Consider the following 8,446-nt stretch of genomic DNA (forward strand, 5'->3'; position numbering starts at 1 on the left):
AAAGGTGTAGGAGACATGTGCCTTCTGGAAACAGTTGAAGCAATCACCTGGCCCATGTCTGTCTCAACAATTCCTGTGCCCATGTCCCTATAGACTGATTCTATCAGGGAGGTGCCAGATACAACAAACAATAACAGCTACATTTTACAGGTAATAGACATTCCTTCATTTGGTATTTCTTTGCTCCGTTACTATCATGGTTCTTCAGTTATTTCAAGTCTTCCTAAACCAAGGGCAAGATCTCATTTGTCTTTATTCACCCTTTGTACCTCCATTTTTATGTTTCTATCAAAGGAAGAGAAGTTATTTAGGGCTATGCACAGTAGCATAATATGGCCTGCTTTACAAAATGGCCTGGTTTGGTCTATACAAGGAAGATCTGAGTTCCCCCTACCTGATATGTGTGGAGGGTGTCATGTGTGCTTGGGCTTTTTTTTTTTTTTTTTTTTATGTACATAATAAAATAATACATCATACTACTGGATGGAGTGTTTCTGTGGAAAACAAGGCCAGTGTGTGTCCCAAGAATGCAATTGGGTTACCCAATCCTTGGCCATGCTGAGGGATTCATTGCCTAATTACCACAGGCCACCTTTCTAGTCTCAACATTATTGAGTATTGTTTTTCTTAGATGTCCTTGTCTGTGTCTGTTCTCAATTTGATTTAGCTGGGTCTTTAAGTGATGCTGTGTCCCAGAGTGTGTCATCCTTTGTTGGTGACTCACCACTGGTGTCTGCCAGGTTTTCTCTGCTGCAGTGCTTACTTTTTGTAATAGTTTACTCCTGAAGATATTTTTAAACTAGGTAATTCATTTTACCCACATCATTAGCTTGTTTGTAACTAGTAACTGTAATGAGGGTTACAGAACTGGTATTTGAACACCACAGGGAAGGAATACTTATATATCAACTGATGTCTTGCCTCCCAGTTAGTTACTGGTAGCCAAAGTTGTGTGGGCACAGCACCTACTGCCTCCATAGTACCTTTATGTGGAAAATGTGTACAAAATAAGTGAATTTAAGCTCTGGCATTGAATCTTCTGGTTCCACCCTCTGTCCTTAACTGTCTTGCCCCATACTGTGTTCATAGTAGCACGAGTACACTGTCCTGTGTTTGGATGAGTGATAGGAAAGAGCTTGTGCTTCAGTACGCAGGTGCTTGCACCACAACTGCTTGAGCACCCATTTGATCAGACCTGGTTCAGTGAGCTTGGGTTCCTTGGACTAGATATGTTGCTGGGTATAAGGTAGCCAGGAGTAGCCTGAGCAGCCTCCTACTCTGAGCCAACTGAATCCATGCTTGAGTGGCCACCAATATCCTGAATAAAATGGGAACTAGATGCTGCCTGACCACTCTAGGGGTCAAATCTGAGGACAGTGGAGCTGAGACTTGAGAAAACAGGCTCAGTACAGTTCTCAGCAGGATCCCCTTAAAACACTAGCCTGCTTTACAAAATGGCCTGGTTTGGTCTATATAAGGAAGATCTGAGTTCCCCCTACCTCCTGCTGAGGGTACAGGTGGCCTTAAGCCACATACAGAACTGTTCCTCCTGGTGGTGGTTTGAGGCTTCCTTGAAAGGAAATCCCAAAATGCACAGTTCTATGGAACCTTTCCAGAAGGGTTCTGGAAGCAAGGGTGGAAGTGAAAGGGAAGTGGTTTTAAAGCTGGGCCACCTCGGAGACCAAGCCAAAGACTAACCTCCTGGTTACACAGCTGGAAGGTTGCATCATTGCACACACAAAACCACAAACCACAGGATGCACATTTCTTCTGAAGAAAAGCAGTAGTGATGTTCGTAAGCAAGGGAAGACCACCTCTAAAGTCTTTGTAGAAAGTTGACATCACATTGGGCTGCTGGTGATGGGTGAGCTTACATCCCAAAGTCCTCACTAGTTCCACCCAGCAGGTGTGTTTCCTCCAGTTGCCTTACCTTTGCACGTTGAAATAATGGCTAGCCTCTTTGGGCTTTTCCATTGGAAGGTATTCAGATGAGGAAGTGTGTGAGTTGTACCATCAACCTTCTGTCTATAGGCAACAGGCAAGACCTGCAGCCACCCATTCAGACCTGGCATCCTGATGGGGCTCAGATAACCTGGCAGAACTGCAGAGTTGCTCAGGTCATCATCCTATGGTTAAAGTTATAATTATAGCAGGAAGGAATGCCATACCATCTTGTAGTCCTCTAGTAGTTTTGCTTGGTGACTTCCCAGGCCTGTTGGAGGCACTACCTGTGACCCTAGGCATAACCTATCTGAGAGGAAGGCAGGAAGAGAACAGGATTGGGGCTGAAAGGCCCAAGGACACTCTCCCTTTGCCCCTTTATTGACACATACATGGTCCTCCTTGCTTGGGTGGGCCCTCCAAAGTGATTCCTCATTGGAGGTTTGGTGGACTTTTTTGCTTTTAATCTTTATATACAATTGCAAAAGTAATACATATTTGTAAGGGATTCAAACAAAATGAATACAAAGTAAAAATCCCATATTTTACCACATTGCATAAATAATGGTTAAATGTTTGTAGATTTCTTTCCTATTCATTTATGTGTGTCTTAAGATAATTGAATTTCTGGAGGTGTCCAACTGTTCTTCCTGTGGAATGGGAGAGGTCTTACTGGCAGGTTGGGTGCTGGGAATATAACAAAGTATTGCCTATGGTTGGCAAGTACTCTATTCCTTAGCCATATCTTAGCCTCTCCTTTTGGACTAGTCCCCATGGAGCTCCATGGAATACTCCAGAGGCCCTTCTACTACTCTGCTTACCACCAGAAAAGGACAGTTTCCTGCAGAGAAGGGTATCTTGGTCCTCCAAGCCTCTTCCCCACTGTTGGCAACTCTCACCCCACCCACCCTCTGCAAGGCTTCATTAGCTAGGAGTTGTGAATTTAGGAAACTTTGGGGAGGACTCACAAAACTTTGAAACTTGATATATCCAGGAAAAGAAGAGCCTTTAATCCCAGCCCAGCCATTTTTATTATTCACAGTTGCCTTCTAGCTCTTGTCCATGCTTTAGTTCATCTGGTAATGGTGGTGGTTTCACCAAGCTTGCTTTGAGGATAACGTGGAAGACTTGCTAGCCTCTTGTTTAGGAACTGTTGATTATGGGGCCTTTCCTTTGAACTGCCACTTTGCAGATTCTTTCCTGTCATTTTGGTGGGATTTGGAGATGGGTTGGGGATTGTTTATTTGTTGTTTGCTGTACCCCCCTCCACATTGCAAAACCAGAGGAGGAGATAATTCGTCCTCTCAGTGGTTAAGCTCAGGGAGGCAAAGTCCCCAAACAGTGCCTCTGGGTGTATCATTGACTTCCCATCCAGACCCCACGCCTCTGGTCATTCTTGGCATAGTTCATGTAAATTCCAGCTTCCTCTTGTCAGGCCCTGCCCTAGGTCAGTGAGATTTTTGTAAAGCAGCTGAACACTTGACTGAAGGGTGGAAACCAAATGGGCTGGCCTTTGAGAACCCAGCTGGGTCCAGCTTTGACTATTGGGGCCTCTTCTCCTTGAACTTCTTATTTGTATCATAAGCCCATGATTTGGGTGGCTGGGCAGAAAACATGACAGGAATAGGAGGAAGAATTCATGAAAAGATCCTAAAGGCACAGGAAAAGAAGCCAATGAGAGTGTGCAAACAGACTGCATGCAAAGCCCACTCCTTCAGGCAAAGCTGATCTTGGCCTGCCCAGCGAATGCCTGAGAAGACAGGAAATCCCAAGTCTGAGGCTGCCTGGGAAGAAACATTGGGAACAAATGACTGCTGTGCATCTCAACAGGCCTTGCACTAGATGTTTTTCTAAAGTCTGGTTCATGTCTGCAGTGCTTTGTGACCCGGTTTACAGTCTGTTAAAGCTTATCACACTGGAAGAGAATGAAATGGACCAGATGTGACTTGCCTTAGAGTTGGGGACAAGAGATGAAGCTAATAATGAGGTACACGGACCCTGGTGGGGAGAGTTAAGAGGGATGTGGGGTCTGGAGGCTGGAGTTGTCATGACCGCTCCCTCACTGAGGACTTGGTTGGGGTCTGATTTTAGCCTAGCTCAGAGCTGGGTTTAACCTAAATTCCCCAAACCCATTGTCACCCCCTTAGGTCTTGTTCACACAACCAAAGGAATCTTTTTGAAATGACAGTCAAGTTATGCTCCTTCTCTGCCAAACCCTCTATGACTTACCAGCAAATGGTGTTTTCAGAAGATCTTGGTCCTTGCATTCCATATGGAACAGTCCAAGCAGAACACATAGACTAGCTTTATTGAGGGAAGGGCAGTCACGCCTTCTGCCAGGTGAGGGAAGGGAAGAAGACGACCAGGATGTCTTGGTAGGTTTTTATACTACCTTGAACTTGGAGGTGGGGAGACAATATGTCACCTGTGGGCTCGAGGGAGGAGCCCTTGAGCCAAGAGGGGGAGCACTCCCACACTATCCCTAACCTAGCCTGCTTAAATTCCACCTGAGGGACAATATTCCCAAAATTCTCTTTAGGGGTTGCTGAAGAGGGGTGTCCATCTTTAGTAGCTGCTTCAAGCCAACATGGGGCTGTAGAACCTGCCTATCAGGAATATTGCCCCTTTCCTGTTGCTGTCCCTGGTGACTTGAACAGTGAAGTTCATGGTCTGAATCTTTGTCCAGCCCAATCAGAATTATGGGCATCTTGTCCACCTCCAGAAGTTGATGGCCCTGTTGTGTCATGGTTTTGGGTTTTAAAGGCTTTTATGCTGGAAGAAGTATATCCGATTTAGAAAGCAAGACCTGAACATCAGTAATGATAGGAGCATCAGAAGGGGCCCTGCCAGGTGTGGGAAAAAGGATAAAGTAATTTTGAAAAGTGACAGAGTCTCAAATGGTTACTTTGCCTACAGGTGTTTATCTCTTAACTATTTTAACTCTCAGATGGCCCTCTATTTTGGACTGTCATTTTAGTGGGCAGTTAAGAGCTGATTACATTAGGGGGCAGGTGTTAGTCCAGTTAGAGAGTGAACATTAATGAGTCCTATATAGAAAAGACTCTCAGTGTTCCCTAGGCAGAAGTTAGATACCATTGAAAGTTATATTGGCTTTGTTTAAACATTAGGCCTACGCCAAAGACATAAGTTTGCCTTTTGCAAGACGCCTAGAAGGCTTAGAACCTCTCAACTTTGGTTACATCTAGAGGTTTGGCACAGTTGACTCCATCTGGATCTGGAGCAGTCCCCTCATTTATGCAGTCCTTTTGAGATGTTTTGGGTGGTTGAATACCATTTGTTCCTCTAAGAAGCTGGGGAATGCTGACTGCTCAGGGGTTGCGTGCTCTTAAAATAATTTCTCCGAACATTCATCTCTGAAGATTTTGCCAGTTTGGCAGTTTTGTCCCTTGGTGTGGGAAAGTCCAGAAAGTCAGATTTTGTCCCACAGAGGAGGGGAGTAACATCAAACAGACCAGAAGTCAGTAGAGTGTGACCTTTTGGGCCCAATTGAGCAACAAAGAAACTTATTTAAAAATGGCTCTGAGGCTGCGCTTAATTAGTTGTCTGTCCCATAGGGTTTGCACCAGCACCTTTCAATTGTAGTGTCAGCAGGTAATGGTTACAACTTTTACAAGAAAAATACAAAATGACCCTAATACTTAGGAATGTTTGTCCTGGTTGATAGCAAGCACTTGTCAGAGTCATTTTTTATGGGCTTGTCTGGAAATGCGCCTGAAGGATCAGAACTGTAATGACAAAACTTAAAGTAACCATGGTTAATTAAAGTTAAAACCTTAATACTGGTTAGGTAAAGTAATGAGTTAGTGGTTGTCAGTACTGACAATTAAAAACCCTAAATTTTCCAATGGTTAGGGGAAGGCAGTGTCAGTAATTTTAAATAGCCCATTTTGATGCTCAATTATATATCATATATATATAAAACAATGCTTATTTAGCCATTGTCGGATAAACCAGTGTTTATATGATGAACAGATGTCAGGCTTAAATGACATAACTTAGCATTTATTATAAACAGCAGAAATGTTAAAGATCTTATTAGATAGAATGTACCTTAGATTAAAAAAATAGCTGTTTACATGTGTACATTTTTAACTCTTAAGTGATTTTGTAACATTATGCAAGCACTTGCATTATTTTTTTTTTAGTGTAATTAGAAAAATAACTTAGGGTTTTAGCAGGATGTAAATGATAGTAAATAATTTTAAATGGACCGTAAAGAGAACCAGTCATCTTATTTTTGGCTAGTAGTATCAAAGTATCTCCCAGTGTTTACGGATACAGCCAAGTGAATAAGTTGGCTTCCCTTATGCTGGCTGATGGAAAGTGAGAGAGGAAAAGGAAAGAAGGAAAGTTGTCCTTTCAGAGAGAGAATGAGAGTTTTCAAGATCATCTTGTATCTTGAAAGCCTTAATACAGGTCCCTCCAACCTTTTTCTGGCAGAAGTCTCTAGATCAAGTGACTGGCAGGGTACCCTGTCTTGTGAGTCAACCTTTCTCCTAAGGGCCTGTCTTCTTCCACCCCTGCACAAGGGTTTTTAAATGGAATGTTGATCCTAAATGTTGACCCATCTATTAAAATATCAGAACTATTATGCACTGGGAAAAGAGGCTGATACCAAAACAACATGTACAATGAAAAGATAATAACATGTAGGAAGACAATCTTCATTTGAACTGTATAACCTGTACAAAATTAACTATCAAATCCAAATTACATCAAGATAAGCTTGGCTGATACAAACCCATCCTTGTGGTCAGTTTTCATATCAGGCCATGGGGATGTAGTCAACTTGTAAACTGAGAAAAATGGGAGAACATGCACATTTTTAATAATAAACCAGTTAAGACTAATGTCTCAAATGATTAGATGTAGAAGCAGAGATAAGGGGATAAACATAAAGTTGGGGTCTCAATGACTGTGAGCCATGCTTAGATATTGTTAGATTAATCCTAGACTGCTGATGTTAACTAAAAGCATGACTTGGGACCCATAGCAAGGTTGTTGCTAACCTGCATGTAACCCCTGGAGCCCAAAGGTAACAGGCTCAGTCACTGGGAGTCAGTGATGTGTGTAATTTAGTGTTTTAGGGTTAACTACCTTTTTATAGATGCTTAAAAACTTAAGGTCTTATTATCCCATCTGGAGGGTGTGCTTTTGTTTGGTTCTGGTAAAATTTTGTATCAGCCCATAGCACCAGAAGATCTTGATAGTTATTTTGATTAAAGAAACCTATTTTTTTAAACACATTAGTACATTAAATTTTGACTTTAGAAAACTTTTAGGCAAACTTTATAATTCATGACCGCATTTCACCTAAAAGCCCAAGTCTTTTGATGACAAGGCCCTACCTGATTTGATGCCTCCCAAGAGAATACTTTCCAAAGGTGTCCACACCAACATTTCCAATGTCATATTGCTCTTCTGTAATGTGATCTTGACCTTGCTGCTTCCCTGGCAAAAGGAGTCTAATTCCCCTCCTCTTGACTCTGCGTTCACTTTAATGACATGTGTGCAACCCATAGAATGGTACAGAAGTAACATTTAGGGGTACAGCTTCCAAGGACAGAGCAGAGGAAGCCTTGATCTCAGGGACTTAACTAACCATGTAGTGAGGAGCCAAGTCACATCTGACAGACACAATGTCAGATTTGATTTTCAGATAACACAGTATTTCTTTAGTGTAATGTATCCATGCATACATGGGCCATCCTTACACTAAAAAAAAATGTGGCATTGATCTGAAATTCAGCTTTTCACTGAGCATCATGCATTTTTACTTGCCAAGTCTTATAATTTTTTGTCTTCTTTTGGTGGTGGTACTGGAGTTTGAACTCAGGGCCTCACATTTGCTAAGCAGGCACTCTACCACTTGAGTCACTCTGCAAGCCCTTTTTTGTGTTGGGTATTTTTGAGATAGGGTCTTGAGAACTATTTTCTGGGCTGGTGGAGTGGCTCAAATGATTGAGTGCCTGCCTAGCAAGAACTATTTTCCCAGATTGGCCTCAAACTATGATCCTCTTGATTGCTGCCTCCTGAGTAACTAGGATTACAGACCTGAGCAGTAGCACCAGGCACATGGTAGACAGCACTCTACCTTTGAGGTATACCCCCAAACGTAAATTTTGTTTGAGTTAATTTATACTGAAATAGAAACACATGTGCCTAGTGGCTGGGCATTGGACAGTGCCCTCTAGATAATTTCAGATTCCAGATCTAGACATTGTGTGTGTGTGTGTGTGTGTGTGTGGGTGGGTGTGTGTGGGTGTGTGTGTTGTAGAGGTTAGAAACCCAGGGCTTCACACGTGCTAAGCATGTGTTCTACCTCTGAGCTACATCCCTAGCCCCAGATCTAGGCATTCTTGTCACCCTGACACATTCATATGTTCCTTGCTAAAGCCTCCAACGTTGCGTAACAGCTAGCCATTCCCACTCAGCTCTGTAATAAAATGGTCATGGTTCCATGCTTTCAACATGGTTGGCTTCT

The sequence above is a fragment of the Castor canadensis genome, chromosome 5, assembly GCF_047511655.1.
Source record: "Castor canadensis chromosome 5, mCasCan1.hap1v2, whole genome shotgun sequence".
NCBI classification, from domain to species: domain Eukaryota; kingdom Metazoa; phylum Chordata; class Mammalia; order Rodentia; family Castoridae; genus Castor; species Castor canadensis.